The sequence below is a fragment of the Nycticebus coucang genome, chromosome 14 (assembly GCF_027406575.1).
Source record: "Nycticebus coucang isolate mNycCou1 chromosome 14, mNycCou1.pri, whole genome shotgun sequence".
Classification (NCBI taxonomy): domain Eukaryota; kingdom Metazoa; phylum Chordata; class Mammalia; order Primates; family Lorisidae; genus Nycticebus; species Nycticebus coucang.
This window is the reverse complement of record NC_069793.1, coordinates 13,056,144-13,081,313: the sequence shown is the minus strand read 5'-3', so window position 1 is coordinate 13,081,313 and position 25,170 is coordinate 13,056,144. Positions and strand designations below refer to the sequence as shown.

The window sequence follows — 25,170 nt, the reverse complement described above, 5'->3', positions numbered from 1 at the left end:
TGTTTTTCACATCTAGCATTCGTTTGGAATGAACCCATTATTTTCATACAAAAATATGTCTCATTATTGCTTTCATCATTTAAAGGTTGAAAGCTCATGAATTCTGGAATGGGGACCAGGGGCTGGTTCCCTTGTAACCTCTGGTGGGAAGCCTCATTCTTAAAAGGATCTAAAGTTCCAAAGGGAAAATAAAAAAGGATTTCCACTGATTCCATGCCCTCTCCCCCCTGTCTAGCTGCAATTGGTCCCATCTGTGGGAAGTTATCTAAACCTTACACATTTTATTACATATCTTCTATTTTTGAAAGATGGGGTTATTAAAGAATGCACCTTTTATAAATGAATAGTGCCTAGGTAGGTAACTTAAATAGGTAAGTTAATTAAAAAGAACTCACTTGAAAGGGTGCGATTTTACCAAAATTGCTTCCACTGCAGCCTAGTTGATCCTTTAGGTCTGAGTCTCATTGGACCTGCTCTTCTGCATGAATAAAAGTCTTCAAGTGCTTTATAGCTGCGGCTTTCAATGTCCCCAGAGGGCTGTACATGCACTAACCTTTCTGGAGGACTTATCTGGAATTCGAAATAACAACTTTAAGAGCACAGTCAGAGACCTCTGTCAGTTAAGACAAAGCTTTGTGGCATCCCTAAACTGATCCCACCAAGAACCCTGTAAGCCAGCTGACCTGTGTATGGCATTCTCTCAGGAACTTCAAAGGTCCACAAGAAGACTTGGGGACACTGAAAACAGCTGTTTCATTGTGTGGGACACACTTTTTTTTAGCACAAAAATTGTCATAAAACTTATTTTTTGGAGGCTAAGTCATGGTCATCACTTAGTGATTGGTGTGCTGCAGTGGGAGGTAATTTCTTACACCTGAGAACAGTGGCAAACATCAAATTACATGAAGGTTTCCAAGCTTTCACCTCCTTTTGTTTCTTGAAAAGTCCTTGCTGTGAGTGATAGCAAGGTGAAGGCCTCCAAGAGCCAGCAAGTCTTAATCTGACCAGTAAGCTCTCTCTCTTTTCAAAAATGTCTTTGGAAAATAGCGTCATTTTTCAGGTGCATTAAGCCATCTGCTTCATGCTTCATCCTCCTTTTTTGTCTCACTTTGTCACCCTCGGTGGAGTGCCACGGCATCACAGCTCATAGCAACCTCAAACTCTTGGGCAGAAGTGATCCTCTTGGCTCAGCCTCCCAAGTAGCTGGGACTACATGCCACAACGCCCCGCTGGTTTTAGAGTCGCATTCTTGCTCAGGCTGGTCTCCAACTCCTGAACTCAGGCAATCCACTTGCCTTGGCTCCCCCAGAGTGCTGGGATTACAGGCGTGAGCCACTGCACACAGCCACCCTCGTCCTCCTTTTTAACACCTTCTTGCATCCTTTTGAACTATCTTCTTATCTCCTTGCTTTGGTTTTCCATTATAGTGCTCTGATTAAACTTTTACATTAAATATTCCTCCCTTTGATATCAAAAGTCTGACAGCTGTTCTAATTTTGACACATTGTTTTGTGACCTCGTGAAGTGAGAGTTACCTCACTCAGGTGCCTGGAGAAAGTCTGGCTTTAGAGAGAATACAGGTGGCATCAATGTGTATTCACCCCTTCCCTTGACTTATTTTCTTGGAAGGCTGCTGTGGCCTAATTGGAGAATTCATTAGTATCTTTATTCACTCCGTCATTCACTAAATGCAATAGAACTTCTGTAAGTTGACCACCCAAGGGACTGTGACAAACTGATCAACACACAGAGGTGGTCAATATAAGGAACTAGGACTGTACTGATACACACACATGGTGCGTGTCCCATCTATGAAATTAGGTACTTTAACGTGGTCAATGTAGGGAGGTGGTCAGCGATGGAGGTTCTAATGTATTTATGAGACATCACATGCTATTGCTTAGTGCTTGGGATTCAAAAGTGCGTGATTCTTGTCTTGGCAAATTTTGTGGTTTGGTGGGAGAGAGATGTTAATTGAATGCTACATATATAAACTGCTAAGGACTAGAGCACAGGGACTGTAGGCACCTTAGCAGGAGATGTGATCCACTCTGGGAGTGTTCTAGGGGAAACGATACGAGTTAAGATCTTTGGTGTGAGCAGAGGTGGAGCTGGCTGAAGTACAGGGAGTGTATGGGAGGTGAGTTCCAAGCAGAGGGAATAGAAGGTGCAGAAAGCCCGGGGTGGGGATGTGTGTGAGGTGTACAAGGTGAGGGGCCTGGTGGAATCAAGGAGAGGAAGGGGATCTGCCCTGGGATGAGACTTGCTCACTAGGCAAGGAAAGGGGTCTAGTGATGGCTGTGCATAAAGACAGGTGATTCTCCTATAACTTATTTTGGAAATAGCATGCCTTGTAAATAACAATGATACATCCACCTAGTGTCTGGACCACAAATCATGATTCTGTGATCCTAATGCTGGTGTTTCTAAAAGTGTGATCCATAGATGGTCTAGTTTGAGCTGTGGCGAGGAACGCTTGCAGGCCAGAGTAAGGAGGAAACGCCTCACGTTGCAGAGGTCAGCTTCCTTGACACCCAAGGGACTTTGCTTAGATGTTAGTATCTCAGGGAGGCCTTCCCTAACTGCCACCCCCCGGCCCAATTTTTAAAAACTCTATCTCCCTGACTACATTCAACTTTTTACCAGCCTTATTAATTCGTAGTATTTATCACCATCTCATGTGTTAGATAATTTGCTTATTTACTTTTATTGTTTATATCCCTTCATTATAATGTCACCTACATACAATTTCTTGTACCTAGAACAGAACCAGCATGGAACATATTTCATCCATGTTAATGTACACGTTTTCAAGTAATTAGACTCATCAGAATTTTATAAGAGTTGTAAACATACTGGGACTGGCCTGTGGACAGGCATGCTGTAGCTGGTATCACGTGCACATAGAGAACTTGGTCTGAAACTTTCTGATGAGAATTCTTGGTGACTCTTTGGTGCCAGCATCAAAACTTGAGATATAAGGGCTACCAAGAGGCAGGAAACTCTGGGGATAAGAGTAGAGCATTCTGGTTTGGTGCTTGTAGCACAGTGGTTATGGTGCCAGCCACGCACACCGAGGCTGGCGGGTTCGAACGCAGCTCCGGCCAGCTAAACAACAATGACAACTGCACCAAAAAATATAGTCAGGCGTTGTGGCAGAGGCCTGGGAGGCTGAGGCAAGAGAATTGCTTAAGCCCAAGAGTCAGAGGTTGCTGTGAGCTGTGACGCCATGGCACTCTCCCAAGGGAGCATTCTTTTAAAAGATGCTGTATCACCAACATTGGTTGAGATAGCTCAAAGGCTGACATCTACGTGGGGATATGGGAAGGACATTGGTGACTGTGATTCAAAAAGTGATTCAGAGGAGTCAGACTCTTCTATGTGAAGATATTTTAGAATTGCTTTAACAAATTGATGTGGTTTATACTTACTTTTGTATGCAGCAAGAGAGTGAAATGATTGAAAATGTCTATAAGAGCTCTTTCTATTTTTATAAAACGATTCTAAGACTGAATGGTAAAGTGTGTCAGATTAATTAGTAGTTTCTGTGATCTTCTAACCATAAAAGTTTCTTTAGTCTTTGTATAAAAAATAATGATGTATTTAAAGTTGATGGCATTTTAGATTCAATGAAAAATGAGAGCAGATGCTCAAATATTTGTTAAATGAGTGAATGAAGTTTCCCCCCAGACCTTTTCTTCTCCCAGGTGCCTTTGTGACTTTTCCTAGAAACTCATTACACTGTACCATCTGCAGGGAAGACAGCATTTGACATCTTGTTTGGATGTGGGATAATAGCATAGGTGAGCTCTTTGGCTTTATTCAAGATCTCTGAACATATTATCCTTTGAAACTTATAAAAGCCCATTTGTCAGAGGCATGAACTCAGAAATCCAGAAATGACACTCAAGCTTTGAGTTCTTTCTGTTCTGATATAGCTTCCTGTTTCAACATCATTAAGGATGGTAACAAGTTCAGAAAATGGGCAATGTCACCATCTAACCATTTTGTGGGTGTATCATAAAACTATCGTATTTATTTGTCCTATTTACAGATAATATCTGAGATGGATGTTTATTTCCTTTAGGCAAGACTGAGAAGGCATATCACATAGATAAAGGAGAGAGAGAGAGAAAGTCAAAACATTTGCCAGCATATATAGTATTTCTTTTTTTCTTGGTTAACAGCTTCTAGGAAAAGCTTATTCAAAAAAGACCTCTAGTAACTTTCTTATGGTCTACTAATATTAAACTTGTAGGGAAAGTCTAAGACTATCTGGTTTTAACCAACTACTTCTATCTAGTAAGAAATTTTAATAATGTATGCATAGTATGAGTATGAAGTTATTATTTTCTCCGAGAACAAACTTGAAGTCTGTGGCTCGATCCATGAAGCCATAGCAGTGTGCTGGTTTTGGTGGTGGGTGGGAGCACAGCAGGTCTGTGTGTGTGTTGGGGGTTAAGACGTGGAAAAGGCCACTGCTGTTAAAGCCAGGCCTTGTAATTGTTTCTTGATCTCTAGGACAGTTCTAGGCCATTAGCATCCTGACTAAGCTAAAATCTGTAGGATGTTTATTTTTTATGGTAATTTTTAGATCTGTGAAAGACATTCTATGTGCCTCTCAGTCATCACAGAACAAGAGTGAAGGGGACATGAGGAATGCTGATTTTGCCGCGTGTACTGAATCTCAGGCCTACGTGGCATCGGAACGCTCATATTGTGGCTTTAGATATTGTACTGTATCCCTAAGTCATGAGGAGAGAAGAGGTGTCTCTTTTGCATTTCCACCTTGATGCTTTTGTGACCATAACATTAGTTTTACGGTAAAAATGAAGCCTGGATCCCTGCAGTACATCTCTTCTTGAGTCTTGTGCAAAACTCAAGGCCTGCGCAATAAAGGGATTGCCTCCCTCTCTCCCCCCTACCGACTTCCATTCCTTCTCCTGGTCCCACATTCTTCTTTCTTTGACTGGTTGTTCTGGTTTTTGACAATATAACCTCAAATGGAACTTAGGCAATGGCTTTGTTTTCCTTGTTTGGCTGAGTTTCCCAGGAACATGTGGCAGAAAATGGGCATAAAGTGTGCATGTGGTGATTATAAGGATGCAGTTAAACATCTTCTAATCATGGTGCTGTTTTATGTGTGCTATGATTTAAGATGCTTAAAGGAGTTTGATCCATTAAATATCTAAGTTCCAGTTTGGATGTGTGAGTGTGATTTACAGTTACAGAGCTCGTACTCTAATCAGCAAGTCTGCTTTATTAGGAATTTGAAATTTTTTTTTGAGACAGAGTCTCAAACTGTCACCTTTGGTGGAGTGCTGTGTCATCATAGCTCACAGCAACTTCAAACTCTTGGGCTGAAGCGATTCTCTTGCCTCAGCCTCCCAAGTAGCTGGGACTACAGGCACCCACCACAATGCCCGGCTATAGTGGTTGTAGTTGTCATTGTTGTCAATGCCCGGTTTTTGGTTGTAGTTGTCATTGTTGTTTGGCAGGCCCGGGCTGTATTCGAACCCGCCAGCTCCAGTGTATGGGGCTGGCGCCCTAGCCCCTGAGCCACAAGCGCTGCCCCTACAAAATCACTTTTAAGAAAGACTAGGTTTCAGGTGGTAATTCACTAATGTTAGGGCTAAGGCCCCAGAAGGGTTTAGGTGCTGGGAACTGTGTGTACAGGGGTAACCAAAGTATCACTGTTAGAATCTGGGATAGGGACTAATGTGTGCCCAGTGTAGGGCTTTCTGGTAAAAGTTTTCTTGAGTGCAAATTTCTATTTCATACAGACTTCCCAACCTACATGTTCCCCAACACCAGGCAGATGTGTATAGTGAGGCAGGCAAAGAGGAGGGCAAATGGGGGAGAGAGAGAGTGTTCTTACTTGGCTCTGAAAGGGAAACGACTGTTCAGGTTTCTTGCCACAAGGAAACAGGAGTTAAAGGGAGCTTGGTTGTGGTGGCCTGATCCCAGGCTTTAGCAAACAGACACCCAGGGATTCTTCCTATACTCTCTTCAAGCCCTTTCTTCTCATTCTCTTAAACTTGCTTCAATTGTGTTCTCACCCCTACCCTTCACCAAAACTGCTTTTTTTGTTCAAGTCACCAATTACCCTCCATCTTGCTAAGCCCAGAGATTGCTTTTCAGGCCTTAGTTTACCTTATCAGTATCATTTGACGATTTTTACCTTAGCATTCTATCCAGGCCACCACATTCTCCTGATTTCCCCCAGAATAACCTCACTGATTTCTTAGCGCTTTTGTGGTTTCTGTCTTTCCCTAACCCTTAATGTTGGGGGGTCCAAGAGCTCTGTCTTTGGACAGCTTATCCAACTTTTATTGAATTATAGATAATAATGATAGACATTTAATAAGATAAAATAAACTTTATTCACAAACATTACCTCAAAGTTAAAAATGAGGAAAGTGTCTACTACCAAGGAATTATGAGAGTGTCCTTAGCCATTTCATTTATTTTCTGAAGCAGAAAATAGATTATGATATAGTTTGTCTTAGGTTCTTGAAAACTGAAGTAGCACAACTGATGCATAATCCTTAAGCAGCTATAGAAATTGGTATCAAATTCTGGAGTATACAAGGATGGCCAGATTCCTTCTCTCATGGAAAGGGGCCATAACATTTGATGCCCAAGGGAATGATCCATCGGCATGTATTCAGATTCCTGAAAAGAGAAAAGGACAGGGAATAGATCCTGATGTGTTTGTTGCTTAAACATTTTCTGAGTGTCCACTGTTTCTAAGAAAAGCTGTGTGTGTGTTTAAGTAGATCTTGAGAGAATGTTCTCTCCTTCAAACTTCTGTCTTTAAGACAATAAAGCAGTGATTTTCAATCTGTGTGCTGTGACAGGATCTTAGGTATGATATAAAAAATTTTAAAAACCATTAAATTATTTTCTAAAGAAGTTCAAAGTATAGTAAGTATATTCTTTCTTTTACTCTTTTTTTTTTTTTAGTCAACATGATTTAAGTGTGCCATGGAAGTTTAACTTCAAGTGTGCCGTGAGATAAAAAAAAAATGTTGAAAAACACTGCAATAATGATTCAAGAATAGCATGTGCATGAGGTTATGAATGGTTATTATAATATTTGACAGCTTTAAGCTCTGAAGAATGTCCCAGATATTCAAGACTACAATTAAAAGGTCTAAAACATTTCAAATTCATGTTGAAATTCATGTTGATACGAGTTAAAACACACATTGGGCATGCATTAAGTCCTTCTAGGAAGTGGCTGGATCCTAACTTTAGGATTTTTCTGCATTACCCTTTACTGTGAGTTAGTTACAGTAAAGCCACCACTTTTATTTTTAGGATTTAGATACCTACTGACATCGAATTGAATGACTTCATGTTTGTTTTGATTATAAAATTTTACCCTAGGTTTTAGGAGAAAAACTCTTATTTAAAATTACTCTAGTAGTAACTATTCCAGTTAATGACAACTAATACAAATGGTAAAAATAAACTTACAATTTCTGAAGTGGAAATAATGAACTATAAAAATGGCATTTTGACAAAGCTTTGAACAAATCTGAGCAGTACTAAGAAATGCCACTTCTAAGTTTTCTTACCTCAGCTGTCCTTCAGGATGAATCATTTCGCCCTCTTTTGTGGTTAGGTTTGTTGAATTCTTCTGCCTTTTGTGTGCCAAATACAAATTTAGAGAATGCAGTTTTCTTAGGATTTTTGCTTCATTACTCACCTGGCTAAAATGGGAGAAAACATTAGCACATTCTTTAATATCTATTTAGGGATCTGTGCCCATGTTTAGTTAGTGCCAGAGTAATTTATCATTTGTCTTGATTATAAAACTTTACCCTAAGTTTTACATGAACCCACCAGCCCTGGAGCATATGGCCAGTGCCCTAACCACTGAGCCCATGAGTGCCCAAAGGATTCTTATTTTAAGATGTTAGACCAACAAACAATGGTAAACTTGCCCAAAGACCTTCCAGGGCAGACAAAAAAAAAACAAACAAACAAAAAAAAAAAAAACACCTAATCAGAGTAAATATTAATCTAAATCTTGGAGATTTCAGACTTTCTCAAAATCATTTGTTATTAGAGTAGCACCCCTGAATTTTTCATGTGCACATGAATTGTCTAGAGATCTGGTTAACATGCAAGTTCTGATTCTACGGGTCTGGGTGGGATGAGAGTCAGAATTTCTAATCAGCTCCCAGATGATGTTATGCTTCAGGTCCTTGAAGCAAACTTTGACCATAGAAGAATTAAAGTACACAGAGTCCATAAGAATCTGACCCCATCTATGGTTCTAAAGAGGGACAAAATACTCTCTATTTTCATCTCTTCTCCATAGTTGTGAGCTAAGAAATCGCATGCTGAGAATAGCTTCTCTTGCTATTTACTGGCTGGTTAGAATATGTCAATTTATTTTTGTTTCCTTCTCATCTCCTTTGGCAATCTTAAACATGGACCAGAGCGACTTGACTTGGCTGCTTAAATTTATCAGCTCTTAGGTGACCCTAATGTTCAGCAGAATAAAAAGTACAAACTTTCTTCCACTCCTCTTAGTATTAAGACTATTCTCATATTTTAGGGAGATAATGATGACGTGTAAAATACTTATATTCTCACCAAGGCCTGCCTTTCTCTGGCCATGCTACCTAATACATAATATTTTGGGTTTGGTTTTATGATTTTAGAAGGACATACCTTGGGAAAAGACAGGTCACAGGTATGTCAATTTGGTTGTCTAAGGTGGCTGAGATATACTTGATGGTGGTTTTATGTTGCAGAATCGTCCCTGGGAGAATCTGAGGAGAGAAGTGTTTGGATGAGCAGTCAAGCTATCTAACATGAGCTCATCTGCTCTAAGGTAACAGAGATGGATTCAGATCTGGTGTTACATGGAATTTGTTACCTGAATCAAAAAAATCATAGTTATGTTTCACTTTCAATAAAATATACCATAACTTGACCATCCAAGGGACTGTAGCAAACTGGTCAACACATTGAGGTAGTCAAAATAAGGACCTAGGCCTGCTGTGCTGGTAAGTACATGTGGTGCATAACTGGTCTATAAAAATTAGGTCAACTTAAGGAGAGGGTTAATATAGGGAGGTGGCCAACTATGGAGGTTATACTGTATCTTCTTTTGAAAAATATCGTTCCAGGTGGAGTTTTGAACGGTGGTAATGAGAACATAAGATTGAAAATGAATCTGCTTTGGGATCCTGTTCCTACTTGCTATTTGTTACTAAAAAAATTGCTTAGTCTGTTTGAACTTTGGTTTCTTCAAGACTGAAAAGTAGCAAGCTGATGTCATAGCATTTTGAAAATGTATACTGATAACATTTAGAAAGTTAAGGCATTATAAACACAAAGTATATGGAATAGCTGTCATTACAGTGAAGAAAACCAGAGTTTCATCAGGCTAGTGAAGGCCCCCCTAAGAACATTATAATATCATTTTTATGAAGCTCATGGTCCCTGAGTTTTTGAGATGGGTAGATTAATCTCCTCTAAGCACTTCTGTGAAGAAAGGTATTTTATGCCGGGATGGACAATCTGCAGCTTGTGGTCACATCTGGCCCCAAACTTGTTTTTGTAAATTTTCAGTAGGACACAGTCATGATCATTCTGTCCATATTGTCTGTGGCTGCTTTTGAGCTACAGGTATGGAGATGAATCATTGTAACAGAACATATATGGCTCACAAAGCCCAAAATGTTCACTATCTGCCCTTTAATAGAAAACAAGTTGCTAACCCTTATTTTAAATGAGGCTTCTCTTTTATCAAGAAATATTTATAGCGTTGTTTTTAATTTTGGAAACTAGACATAAAAATATAGGACTGTTCTGATTTTATAACCCAGAGACTACCATAGTTAATCTATGGATATATATCTTTGCCCTTTTAAAAAATACATAATTTTTAACATGGTTAAAACTACTAAATATTTATACTTGATGAAATCCTATTTCCTTTAACATATTTATGACAGTGAAAAAATGTTGTTTTCTTTTAGCAAAATCTAACTTTTAAGGCTCAGTTTTTACTGGGTTAAATAAGCTCTATTTTTATTTGTGTGGAAAAAGCATACAAAATTCATTTATGAGGTCCTCTCAAGCACTGCCTGAATATAGGATAAAGTGTGGGGTAGGACCATTGAGGAGAGGAATTTGGTAGCATACGTAATGATCTTCCACTTATACCTAAACCCCATGAATTATACTAATTACCCAATAAATAGCCTGCAGGCTAACAGTTGGTTTTACTACATAGTAAAAAAGTTTTTCCTTTCTATGATCTCTCAACTCACAGGCCCACCCCCTTTCTAGTTTAGTTTTGTATCCTTTAGAGCTGTGCAAGTGTAAGATGTAAGATAAAATAAAAATCTATTTCTTTGGTTACCTCGCTACACTTCAATGTTCAAGAGTCACATTGGCTATCATATTCAAGAGTGCAGGTAAAGAACATTTTCATTATTGCAGGGGATTTTGTTGGGCAGTATTGCCTTAGAAACAGGTACACATTAGAAGTTGCAGCTATTGATCAATAAATAAGAAATTTCAGCTTTTTTTTTTTTTTGAGACAGAGTCTCACTTTGTCAACCTGGGTACAGTGCTGTGGCATCATAGCTCATAGCAACCTCAAACTCTTGGGCTCAAGCAATTCTCTCACTCAGCTTCCAAAGTAGCTGGGACTACAGGCGCCCCCCACGATGCCCAGCTATTTTTTAGAGATGGGGTCTCGCTTTTGCTCAAGCTGGTCTCCAACCTGTGAGCTCAGGCAATCCACCTGCGTTGGCCTCCCAGAGTGCTAGAATTACAGGCAAGAGCCACCATGCCCGGCCTGTGAAATTTCAGAATCTTAACTTTCTATGCCCTGAATATAACTGATGGGAAAATCAATTTGACTTTATTACAAGAAGAAACTCAGTAACATTTGGTCTGTGGGCTAAAAAAGGACAAGGACACAAAATGGGGGCAGGTAATTAAAAAATAGCTATAGTTCTTACTGTTGTTTCGATGCCACATTGAGTAACACTGTAAAAAAACTCATATGATTCATGTAGTTCTACGGTGACAGGGCATCCTTCTCCCAGGAACAATTCATCCTGGTGTGCGTACACATCGTCAAATATAATAGCTTTAATCCTGGCCTGAATCCAAGAGGGGCCACACTGGACATCAACTTTTGAGAGACAGAAAAGGGAAATGTTAGCATGGCTGTTCAGACGAAGAACCAGGTTTCAGTGCTTCCAATTAGCATAACAAAAAACATTTTTTCCCTTTACAAAGGAAACTAAATAACAGAAATGCAAAGCATACAAAAGGTAGTCCTTCCATGACTGCCCATTCTTCTAAAGGTATCCCTTTGTGCATCTACTTCCTAGAAGGGTCCGCCTTAGCCTACAAATGGAGGAGGGTAAGCAAGTTCTGATCAGAACCATATTGTACCATTTGGAGTCACAACAATAGGATATAAAATCTGATGCTTTCCCCCAAACTGAAGCCCCTCTGAGACAATTGTATATCTTTACTTTTGTATTGAACACAGCAGTGTAATATAAAGTGAGTGTTACTATGGCGCTATACTGAGCATCCTATTGGTCCAAGGATCAGGAAGAGACAGGTTGTTGTGACTCTGCCCATCTTCTTGTCACTTGGAAAAATTGGACAGTAACTTTTTAGTTAGGGAACAAGAATAACTTGTGGATACATCTTGATGATTGGTCTGGGTTCCAGGAGAAGAAAAATGGAAGGAACTAAGCAGACATTATCATGGATTGCAGCGCCCCCATGGGGAGTGGAAAGGAAGCTGACTTGTTCCATGTTGGCATTAAGTCATCTCAGCTGGTTGCTTGTAGGAACCTGGGAAGAGCTACTGAAAAGGTATCAGTGAGCAGGGCAGCATAAAACTATCTACCTAAACTCTTCAGGAAGGGAAGTGTTAGCAGCTGGCCTGTAACACGCTCACTCTCTATTCGGGATGGCCAACAAAGTAACTGATCTTGATAAAACCTCCATGTAAATGTGAGTGGTATTTACTAGTGGAGTCCTTTTCTCAGAATAAATGTGCTCTGTCTGGATTTCTTATTGTAAACAGACCTGAAATTTATGAATTTATGGGGTACAGTTGACTAATGTAAGCATTTTTTCCCTGTAGTAAAAAGTACGAAGATGGGGGAATTCCCAAACTGGATCAGCTTCCTTTGAGAACTGTTTTCACACACATTGTTCAGAACTCATCTGTGAACTCCAAACTAAAATAAATCCAGAAAGACAGTTTTAGAAGCTCTGTTGGATGAATTGGGGCTTCTGGAGAAGAGGATACCATATATCTTTGCCCATATATGGGGATCATTCTTGCATCCTTGGAAAAATTAGTAATTTTGGTGCAAGGTATGATTCTCTATGATCCCCTAAGATTCTGCTTTGACAAGTCAATTCTTTGTGTTGACACCACTCTTACCTACAATTGTCTTCTCTACCTTCTAAGGGAGGAAAAGGTATGAAAAGTCAAGATTCTGGTTTGAGAAAAACACAAGGGCTTGATGAGAGATCTCTGGTTAAAGAAAAGACACCAGGCAGAGGCTGAATCTGCAGCTCTGAGAAGGAGTGCAGCCCTCAGCCACTGATGGGTTAGCTGTGTGAACTCATCCAATCTTCCTGTGTAGGTTTCTAACAGTCGCACAGGGCTCTCTGCCCACTGGGTATTGTCAGTTAAAGAAGTGGCCCAGTATAGCTGTCTTTTAAAAATGACATGTCGGGGGGGCAGAGACAAGATGGCTGACTGAAGCCAGCTTTCCACAGAGGCTCCCATCCAGAAGGAGAGTAAAAGGACAGAAATTTAGCAAGTAACCTGGTGGATTAGAGCTGCACAAAGAGAGAAGGTTGAAGAATGCACATCAACCCTGCTGAGGTGAGCTGCGACCCCAAGGATACAGAACAAAGGTACAAAATCCATCACCAAGCGGATGGGAGTCCCCTCCCCCATGAGAACAGCTCTAAGTGCCCCATAAATAAACGAGCAGAGTTCAAAGGTCCTCCCACTACACTCCACGGTTGAGACCCTCTATTTGCTGCGTGGGTCCTCCTGACTCCACAGAGCACCAGAGCAAGCCATATCTGAGTAGTCACCAGACCCCTGTGATCCAGTTGCCAGAGACTTTTTAAACTCTCCCACCTGAGACACGTGCTGACTGAGACAATTTATTTGGACCTTTTAAACTGAGCCAATCGCCTGAGGACTATTCAGGTGGTGCCCTGGGTGTGTGGTTGTAGGAAGGTTTGATTTTCCTTTTCCAATTGTTGCCTGTGAGGGTTGAGGTGAATTAATTGCTGGTATTTCTCCACAGCTGAGACTTCAACCCAGAGTAACTGTTTCACTAGAGTCGAACAGAGACCAGCTGAAAACAAGACAGAACCACTTACCTCCACCACACCAAATAGGTCCCCAGTTTCTCAGGCCATAGCACTGTATGGGTCCTTGACAAAGCTCCAGGGGAAAAAAATCAAATGGTTTAAAATAATCGTGGGGTAGAATCAGTGGAAAAACTCTGGTAACATGAATAACCAGAATAGATCAACCCCCCCAAGAAAAGATATGGCAGATGTAACTGAAGATCCCATTCATAAACAGCTGGCCGAGATGTCAGAAATCGAATTCAGAATCTGGATTGTAAACAAGATTAATAGAATGGAGGAAAATGTGGAATTAGAAATTCGAGGAGGAATTCAAAAGTCGGAATTAGAAATTCAAGGAGAAATGCAAAAGTTGTCTCAAGAATTTAATGAATTTAAAGACAAAACCACCAAAGATTTTGATGCACTAAAGCAAGAATTTGAAGCCCTCAAAGATCTGAAAAATACAGTAGAATCCCTCAGTAACAGAGTGGAACAAGCAGAAGAAAGGATTTCTGACATTGAAGACAAAGCCTTTGAATGCTCCCAAACTCTCAAAGAGGAAGAGAAATAGAGAGTAAAAATGGATCATTCTCTCAGAGAGCTCTGGGAAAATTCGAAGAAAGATAATTTCTGCCTCATTGGAATCCCTGAAAGTGATGAAGTGGCCTCACAAGGCACAGAAGCCCTTCTCCATGAAATTATGAAAGAGAATTTTCCAGACATGCCAAGAGATTCTGAAATTCAGATAGCAGACAGTTTCAGAACCCCAGCACGACTCAATCCAAATAAGACATCCCCCAGGCATATCATAATTAACTTCACTAAAGGTAATATGAAGGAGAAAATTCTGAAAGCAGCCAGACCTAAGAAATCCATACCTACAAAGGGAAGAATATTAGAATGACTGCAGATCTCTCTGCTGAAAGTTTTCAAGCCAAAAGAAGGTGTTCATTGACTTTGAATCTCCTAAAGCAAAATAACTTTCAACCCCCATCCTGTATCCAGCTGAACTGAGTTTCACTTATGATGGAGAAATTAAATATTTTTATGACATTCATATGTTGAAGAAATTTGCCATAAACAAACAAGCTCTTCAGGATATTCTCAAAACTATCCTCCATAATGACCAGCCCAATCCTCTACCACAAAAGTGAAGTCACTCAGAAACTTTTGATCAAACTCCAACTTCCACACTGGCAAAAGTATTAAAAATGTCCATTGGACTTTTGAAAAGCTCGATCCCCAAAATTTTACCAGACTTATCAATATTCTTCATTAATGTGAATGGCTTAAACTGTCCTCTAAGGAGGCACAGGTTAGCTGACTGGATACAAAAATTCAGGCCAAATATTTGCTGCATACAAGAGTCACATCTTACCTTAAAAGATAAATATAGACTCAGGGTAAAAGGATGGTCATCCATATTTCAGGCAAATGGTAATCAGAAAAAAGCAGGTGTTGCAATTCTATTTGTTGACACAATAGGCTTTAAACCAACAAAAGTAACGAAGGATAAGAATGGTCACTTCATATTTCTTAAGGGTAATACTCAATATGATGAGATTTCAATTATTAATATTTATGCACCCACCCAGAATGCACCTCAATTTATAAGAGAAACTCTAACAGACATGAGCAACTTGATTTCCTCCAGCTCCATAACAGTCAGAGATTTCAGCACTCCTTTGTCAGTGTTGGATAGATCCTCCAATAAGAAGTTGAGCAAAGAAATTTTAGATTTAAACCTAACCATCCAACATTTGGATTTAGCAGACATCTACAGAACATTTCATCCCAACAAAACTGAATACACATACTTCTCATCAGCCCACAGAATATACTCCAAAATTGACCACATTTTAGTCAGAAGTCTAATCTCAGTAAATTTAAAGGAATAGAAATTATTCCTTGCATCTTCTCAAACCACCATGGAATAAAAGTTGAACTCAGTAACAACAGGAATCTGCACAATCATACAAAAACATGGAAGTTAAATAACCTTATGATGAATGATAACTGGGTCAGAGATGAGATTAAGAAGGAAATCACCAAATATCTGGAAAACACCAGGGAACAAAACGACAATGAAGACATGAATTATCAGAACCTCTGGGATACTGCAAAGGCAGTCCTAAGAGGGAAATTTATTGCACTGAAAGCCTTCCTCAAGAGAACGGAAAGAGAGGAAGTTAACAACTTAATGGGACATCTCAAGCAACTGGAAAAGGAAGAACATTCCAACCCCAAACCCAGTACAAGAAAAGAAATAACCAAAATTAGAGCAGAATTAAATTAAATTGAAAACAAAAGAATTATACAACAGATCAATAAATCAAAAAGATGGTTTTTTGAAAAGGTCCATAAAATAGATAAACCTTTGGCCAACCTTTTAATCAAGAAAAAAAGTGTAAAATCTCTAATCAGAGACGACAAAGACAGAATAACAACAGACTCCTCAGAAATTCAAAAAATCCTTAATGAATATTACAAGAAACTTTATTCTCAGAAATATGAAAATATGAAGGAAATTGACCACTACTTGGAAGCATGTTACCTTCCAGGACTCAGCCAGAATCAAGTTGAAATGTTGAACAGGCCCATATCAAGTTCTGAAATAGTATCAACCATACAAAATCCCCCTAAAAAGAAAAGCCCGGGACCAGATGGCTTCACGTCAGAATTCTACCAAACCTTTAAAGAGGAATTAGTACCTATATTACTCAACCTGTTCCAAAATGTAGAAAAAGAAGAAAGACCATCCAACACATTCTATGAAGCAAACATCACCCTGATCCCCAAACCAGGAAAAGACCCAACAAGAAAAGAAAATTATAGACCAATATCACTAATGAATATACCCTGTTTCCCTGAAAATAAGACAGTGTCCTATTTTAAGGTGTGCTCCCAAAGATGCACTAGGTCTTATTTTCAGGGGACAACCTATCTTCCCTGCAAGTAGGTCTTATTTTTGGAGGATGTCTTATTTTCGGGGAAACAGGGTAGATGCAAAAATATTCAACAAGATCCTAATAGATAGAATCCAGCAACACATCGAACAAATTATACATCATGACCAAGTCAGTTTTAGCCCAGGGTCTCAAGGCTGGTTCAATATACATAAATCTATAAGTATAATTCAGCACATAAACAAATTAGAAAACAAAGACCATATGATTCTCTCAATTGATGCAGAAAAAGGTTTAGATAATATCCAGAATCCCTTCATGATCACAACACTTAAGAAAATTGGTATAGAAAGGACATTTCTTAAACTGATAGAGGCCATTTACAGCAAACCCACAGCCAATATTGTATTGAATGGAGTTAAACTGAAATCATTTCCACTCAGATCAGGAACCAGACAAGTCTGCCCATTGTCTCCACTGCTTTTTAACATTGTAATGGAAGTTTTAGCCATCGCAAGTAGGGAAGAAAAGGTGATCAAGGGTATCCATATAGGGTCAGAAGACATCAAACTTTCACTCTTCACAGATGATATGATTGTATATCTGGAAAACACCAGGGATTCTACTACAAAACTCTTAGAAGTGATCAAGGAATACAGCGGCATCTCAGGTTACAAAATCAACATCCGTAAATCAGTAGCCTTTATATATACCAACAATAGTCAAGCTGAAAAAACAATTAAGGACTCTATTCCATTCGTAGTAGTGCCAAAGAAGATGAAATATTTGGGAGTTTAACAAAGGATGTGGAAAATCTCTATAAAGAGAACTATGAAACTCTAAGAAAAGAAATAGCTGAAAATGTTAACAAATGGAAAAACATACCATGGTCATGGTTGGGAAGAATCAACATTGTTAAAATTTCCATACTACCCAAAGCAATATACAATTTTAATGCAATCCCCATTAAAACTCCACTGTCATACTTTAAAGATATTGAAAAAGTACTTCGTTTTATACAGAATCAGAAAAAACCTTGAATAGCCAAGACATTACTCAGAAATAAAAACAAAGGAAGAGGAATCATGCTACCAGACCTCAGACTATACTATAAAATGATAGTGAACAGCATGGTACTGGCACAACAACAGAGAAGAAGATGTCTGGAACAGAATAGAGAACCAAGAGATGAATCCAGCTACTTACCGTTATTTGATCTTTGATAAGCCAATTAAAAACATTCAGTGGGGAAAAGATTCCCTATTTAACAAATGGTGCTGGGTGAACTGGCTGGCAACCTGTAGAAAAATGAAACTGGACCCACAACTTTCACCATTAACTAAGATAGACTCTCACTGGATTAAAGACATGAAATTATAAAAATACTACAAGAGTGTGCAGGGAAAACCCTTGAAGAAATTGGTCTGGGTGAGTACTTTATGAGGAGGACCCCTGGGCAATTGAAGCAGCTTCAAAAGTACACTACTGGGACCTGATCAAACTAAAAAGCTTCTGCACAGCCAAGAACACAGTAAGTAAAGCAAGCAGACAGCCATCAGAATGGGAGAAGATATTTGCAGGTTATGTCTCCGACAAAGGTTTAATAACCAGAATCCACAGAGAACTCAAACGTTCTTAAAAGAACAAGTGATCCCATCGCAGGCTGGGCAAGGGACTTGAACAGAAACTTCTCTGAAGAAGACAGGTGTACGGCCTACAGACATATGAAAAACTGCTCATCATCTTTAATCATCAGAGAAATGCAAATCAAAATTACTTTGAGATATCATCTAACTCCAGTAAGATTAGCCCATATCACAAAATCCCAAGACCAGAGATGTTGACGTGGATGTGGAGAAAAGGGAACAGTTCTACACTGCTGGTGGGAATGCAAATTAATACATTCCTTTTGGAAAGATGTTTGGAGAACACTTAGAGATCTAAAAATAGATCTGCCATTCAATCTTATAATTCTTCTACTAGGTATATACCCAGAAGACCAAAAATCACATTATAACAAAGATATTAATATAGAATGTTTATTGCAGCCCAATTCATAATTGCTAAGTCATGGACAAAGCCCAAGTGCCCATCGATCTACGAATGGATTAATAAATTGTGGTATATGTGCACCATGGAATATTATACAGCCTTAAAGAAAGATGGAGACTTTACCTCTTTCCTATTTACATGGATGGAGCTGGAACATATTCTTCTTAGTAAAGTATCTCAAGAATGGAAGAAAAAGTATCCAATGTACTCAGCCCTACTATGAAACTAATTTATGGCTTTCATATGAAAGCTATAACCCATTTATAACCTAAGAATAGGGGGAAGGGTGAAAGGGAGGGGAGGGCGGTGGGAGGTGGGCGGAGCGAGGGTGATTGGTGGTATTATAGCTGCAGTGCATCTTACAAGGGTATATGTGAAACTTAGTAAATGTAGAATGTAAATGTCTTAGCATAATAACTAAGAAAATGCCAGAAAGGCTATGTTAACCAGAGTGATGAAAATGTGTCAAACGGTCTATAAAACCAGTGTATGGTGCCCCATGATTACATTAATATACACAGCTATGATTTAATAATAAAAAAATAAAATGACATGTCACTGAAAACCAAGATGGAGAGGGTGGGAGGAGTGGAGGGGTAAACATTTACCTATTGGGTATAATGAATACTGTTTTGGAGATGGGTACACCAAAAGCCCTGACTTAATTAAGCATTATACACCTACATAACAAAAACACATGTATCCCCTAATATTTTGAAATAATTAAAAAACAACACGTGAAAAGCACTCACACATTCATTCTCTGCCAAAGCCTCATAGTGGACACTCTACCAATTAGGTAGTTATCAGGGGATTTTGACATGATAAGCTCTGCTGCAGATATTAGGGACATATCAGTGAACAAAATAGACCGGAGTCCCTTCCATGGTCTACTCTAGGGGGGCAGAGAGTGACATCACATCATAATAGGTGGTAGAGTATTATAAATGCAGCAAAAGACAAAAGAGTGTGGTAGGAGATGAGGGGGGCTGTCTAGGTGGGTTGGATGCTCAGGGAAGACGGTGAGTTTGGACAGAACCCAACATTTGTATTTTAAAGTAAGTACCATAAGAATACAGTAGAACCTCTGTAAGTAAAAACTAGTCAACACACAGAGGTGGTTAACATGAGGAACTAGGGCTGCTGTACTGAAACGTACATGTGGTGCATGTTTAGTCTTTGAAAATTAGGTCAATTTAAGAAGATGATCAACGTAGGGAGATGATCAACTATGGCTCTTCTACTATATTTATACAATTTTTCATTTAACACGTGATTTGAGATACTGAAGGATGATGTCTGGCCTCAGAAACGCAAAGGGTACAGAAAAATGTATCCACATTTTTAAAAAGGAAAAAAAACTGTATTAAAATTGTAATACTCAAATCACACTTGACCTCTGCCATTACAAGAGGTGCTCAGACATGACTTGGATTCATTTTTTGTTATCAGTCTATATTGAGCATTACAATTTTCATACAGTTTTTTTTTTCTTGAAATGGGTATACATTTTTTGGCACCTCCTTTCTACACAAACACACATGTACATAAGATACCTGCACTTATAAGTTTATCAGAGCACAAGTCGTAGTTATAAAAGACGAGGAATCAACCTAAGGGCCCATCAACTGTTGAGTGGATAAAGAAAATCTGGTACATACACACCATGGAGTATTAGCCCCAAGAAAGAACAAAATTGTATCTTTTACAGCAACACGGATGGAACTGGAAATAACTCTAAGTCAGTGATTTTCAACAGGTGTGCCAAGAGAGGATCTTAAGTGTGCTGCAAACATTTTTAATGATCATTAATTAAATTATTTTCAAAAAGAAGTTTAAAGCACGGTAAGTATATTCTTTTTTACTCTGTTTTTCATCAGTATGATTTAAGTGTGCCCCAGAAGTTTAACTATGGTTCAAATGTGTTGTGAGATAAAAACAGTTGAAAACACTGGTCTAAGTGAATTAACTCAGGAACAGAAAGATAAAGGCCTTATGTTCTTTCTTCTATGCAGGAGGTAAGACATTCAGAATGGTGTAATGGACATGGGAAACTCAACAGAGGGGAGGGTGAGAGGGATGAGGGATTATTAAACTCGGACCCCCTACATCTCTTGAAATAACAAGAAAGAAAAGTGGGCAACGGCTATAAATAGGCTATTTACCAAAGATGAAATGTAATAAAACGTAATCTCATTAGTAATCATAGAACAGTTCATTAAAATCCAGGAGCACCACTGGCAAAAAGTTGAGTTCCCTGAAAATAAGTGTTGGTTGAGGACACAGAAAAACTCAGGATAAGACAACTTCAGCAAATAATTCCCAAATGTCTAGGAAATAGTAGACATGTGTATGTGAGTGTGCACATACGTGCTCTTGCACCATCCAATTCTATCTATGCCTTAGAGACACACAGGTGCAGGAGCCAGAGTTGTGTACAAGAATGGAAATAGTGACATGATGAAAACTAGTGACTCTTGGCAACTTAAGTGTCCTGTGGCACAGATTATAAATTGTTATATGATAAAGCATCAAAAGCAAACATGAACAAAGATAGACAAAACCAAGTATGCTGAGACAAAACCAAGTATGCTGTAGGCATGGACATTTGATACTTACGCATCCAGAAATATGTAAAACTATAAATCTTACAGAGGAATAATAAACACAAAACGTGCCCCAAGGTTACCTCTGGGGACGGGGGAAGGAGGAGAGAAAGAGATGTTCCAGCCACTTTCTTATACCTTTCTGGCTTTTTGAAATAGTCCACATCATGGAAACAAGGAGGCACAGCCACCCTAATGGGAGAAAGCTCTTCATTTCATCAAACCCTGAGCCAAGGCCACTCTGAGAAGCAGGAGGCTATGAGATGCAGGCTACCTTCTGTGTTATAACAGCCAAAGTCGCCCTCAGATGTTGGTAGTTAACCACATTCCAGACCACATTAGAGAAGGCCTAGTAGCTCAGCTTCCTATAACTTGCTGTTTTATGATCAGCTGCTGTAGATAAATGGGAAACATAAGCAGAATGTGCTGTTTAAAGGTCCTAGAACTGTGCATTGTTTAAGTCTGTAAAAGTGCCTATTAAATTGTCACATGTAGCTCTTAATTCAGGGTTAGTGAGTCATGGAGCCTCACCTTTAATAGATGATTGAGGATTATTGAGACCCCGCCTCACTTACTGAACAGGTGAATCATCCCTTCAGTCATTATTGTCAATTGTATAAAACTGCTAGGTCCGTATTACAAGCAGTCCCCAGGTTACGAATGAGGTAGATTCTATAGGTTTATTCTTAAGTTGAATTAGTAACTAAGTTGGAATAGGTATATTTACCTGTTACCTTTAATAGCTGCTATTTGGACAAGAGTTGGATGTTTGTAACTTGGAGACTGTACTTTCTCTCTTCAGGACTGGGATGCTGAGCACCTGGGTAGGGAGGGCACCATGGCAGAGAATTTAATTGTCCTGCTGACCTAAGAACTCCTGAGAGAAATTGAAAATTGCAAAACTAGTTTCACCTGCTTTCACGTTGTTTCCTCAACCATGGCTGGTTGGATCCAGCTATGTACAAGTGGTGGATGTGATGGGTCAACTGTCCTATACCATATTGTATAAGGGACTTGAACATCATGGATTTTGGTATCCATGAGGGTCTTAAAATAAGTCCCTCCCATATGCTTGTGGGAGACTGTGCATTATTGCTAACTAGAGTCACTGTGCTGTGCAGTAGAATGCCAGAACTTCTCATATCTAACGAGAACTTTATACCCATATGCCAATGTCCCTGGGTTCTGGTAATCACCGTTCTAGTCTCTTCTCCTATGATTTTTGACTTTTTAAGATTCTATATGTAAGTGAAATCTAACAGTGTTTGTCTCCCTATGTCTGGCTTATTTCATTTGACATAATATCATGTAGGATCATCTGTGTTGCCAAAATGATAGAAATTCCTGTTTTATTTTAAGGCCCAGTAGTGTTCCATCGTGCATATGTACCACTGCACAGTGATGTCTTGGGTATGACTCCAAAAGCACAGGCAAGGAAAGCAAAAATAGGTGAATTGGGTTGCACCAAAATAAAAAGCTTCTGCACAGTTAAGGAAATGATCAGCAGAGTGAAGAGACAACACATAGATTGGAGGAAAATATTTGTGAATTACACATTAAATCAAGGGCTAATACAAAAAATATACAAGGAAGTCAAATTACTCAATAACAATAAACCAACCCTATTACAAATGGACAAAGGATGTATGTAGACATTCCTCAAAAGAGGGCATGCAAGTGGCCAACAGATACCTGAGAAAGTGCTCCACATCCCTAACTGTGAAAGAAGAGCAAATTAAAACTGAATGAGATATCACCTCACACCTGGTAGGCTGGCTGTTATCAAAAAGATAAAAGATAGATAGATATTGGCGAGGATGTGGAGAAAAGGGGGACTCAATATGCTGTTACTATATGTTGCATGGAGGGTCGCAAAAAAAATTAAAAATAGAATTATCACGTGGTCCAGCAATCCCACTACTGGGTACACAATGAGGAAGTGAAATCAGCATGTTGAGGAGGTGTCTGCGCTCCCATGTTCATTGCAGCATTACAATAGGCACACTGTGGGAGTAACCAGAATGTCCATCAATTAATGAATGGATTGACCATGGGGAAGGGTGATATTTACAAACTGGTTATGACTATGATTGGTTATTTATATTTTATGCTTACCTAATTAAATCTCCTGTATTAAAAATGGAGGTTTCTCACATTTATAGATCCTGTCATTTTCAATCACACAATATTTGATTCTACTTTTATAAAACAATTCTTGAACCTGCTCCTCTTGATTCCTAGCCTCACACTTCAGGTGCTCATTGTCTCCTGCCTAGGTTGTTGCAATAACATCTAGCTGGTAAATTTCTCAGAGGGATGTCACGTGACAGGCAAGCTGAGGCTGAAACACGGAACTGCTGCTTTAGTACTATTGGGATCATAAGGTATGGAACTGGGGAAGAGAGGACCTGCTACCCCCTTACTGATAACCATTGCTATAAAAATACAGAACATCTGGACTGGGCATGGTGGCTCACACCTGTAATCCTAGCTCTCTGGGAGGCCAAGGCAGGTGGATTGCTTGAGCTCAGGACTTCAGACCAGCCTGAGCAAGAGCAAGACTCTGTCTCTAAAAATAGCCAGGCATTGTGGTGGGCACCTGTAGTCCCAGCTACTTGGGAGGCTGAGGCAAAAGAATTACTTGAACCCAAGAGTTTGAGGTTGCTGTCAGCTATGAGACTCTACTGAGGGTGACAGGGTGAGACTCTGGCTTTAAAAAAAAAAATACTGACCGTAATTCTTTTTTTTTTCTTATTATTAAACCACAGCTGTGTACTTTAATGTGATCATGGGGCACTGGTTTTATAGACTGTTTGACATATTTTCATCACACTGGTTAACATAGCCTTCCTGGCAATAAGCCTTCCTTAGTTATTGTGTTAAGACATTTATATTCTACATTTACTAAATTTCACATGTTCCCTTGTAAGATGCACCACAGGTGTAATCCCACCAATCACCTTCCCTCCACCATCCTCCCCCCTCCCTCCCCTCCCTCTCCCCTTCCCCCTATTCTTAGGTTATAACTGGGTTATAGGTTTCATGTGAAAGCCATAAATTAGTTTCATAGTAGGGCTGAGTACATTGGATACTTTTTCTTCCATTCTCAAGATACTTTACTAAGAAGAACACGTTCCAGCTCCATCCATGTAAACATGAAAGAGGTAAAGTCTCCATCTTTCTTTAAGACTGCGTAATATTTCATGCTGTACATATATTACAATTTATTAATCCATTCATGGATCAAGGGGCAGTTGGGCTTTTTCCATGACTTAGCAATTATCAATTGGGCTGCAATAGACATTCTGGTACAAATATCTTCGTTATAATGTGATTTTTGGTCTTCTGGGTATATACCTAGTAGAAGAATTATAGGATTGAATGGCAGATCTATTTTTAGATCTCTAAGTGTTCTCCAAACATCTTTCCAAAAGGAATGTATTAATTTGCATTCCCACCAGCAGTGTAGAACTGTTCCCTTTTCTCCACATCCACGTCAACATCTGTGGTCTTGGGATTTTGTGATATGGGCCAATCTTATTGGAGTTAGATGATATCTCAAAGTAGTTTTGATTTGCATTTCTCTGATGATTAAAGATGATGAGCATTTTTTCATACGTCTGTAGGCCGTGAGCCTGTCTTCTTCAGAGAAGTTTCTGTTCAAGTCCCTTGCCCAGCCTGCGATGGGATCACTTGTTCTTTTCTTGCTTATATGTTTGAATTTTCTGTGGATTCTGGTTATTAAATCTTTGTCAGAGACATAACCTGCAAATATCTTCTCCCATTCTGAGGGCTGTCTGCTTGCTTTACTTAATGTGTTCTTGGCTGTGCAGAAGCTTTTTAGTTTGATCAGGTCCCAGTAGTGTATTTTTGAAGCTGCTTCAATTGCCCAGGGGGTCCTACTCATAAAATACTTTGCCCAGACTGATTTCTTCAAGGGTTTTCCCTGCACTCTCTTCTAGTATTTTTATAGTCTCATGTCTTAAGTTTAAATCTTTAATCCTGTGAGAGTCTATCTTAGTTAATGGTGAAAGGTGTGGGTCCAGTTTCAGTCTTCTACAGGTTGCCAGCCAGTTCACCCAGCACCATTTGTTAAATAGGGAATCTTTCCCCCACTGAATATTTTTAATTGGCTTGTCAAAGATCAAATAACAGTAAGTAGCTGAATTCATCTATTGGTTCTCTATTCTGTTCCAGACATCTACTTCTCTGTTTTT

General features: G+C 39.2%; 1 protein-coding gene across 2 annotated transcripts in view; it reads left to right on the top strand.

The window, feature by feature from the left end:
• OOSP1 (oocyte secreted protein 1) overlaps positions 1 to 25,170 on the top strand; it is a 61,242-nt gene that overhangs the window by 2,178 nt on the left and 33,894 nt on the right. The window contains exon 1 of one of the 2 annotated variants that reach the window (XM_053559733.1): positions 8,796 to 8,851. The exons of the other annotated variant lie outside the window; for it this stretch is intronic. The gene's annotated coding sequence lies outside the window, so the exon portion shown is untranslated. Of the gene's footprint in view, positions 1 to 8,795; positions 8,852 to 25,170 lie in introns of those variants that run through there. 2 annotated transcript variants of the gene reach the window in all.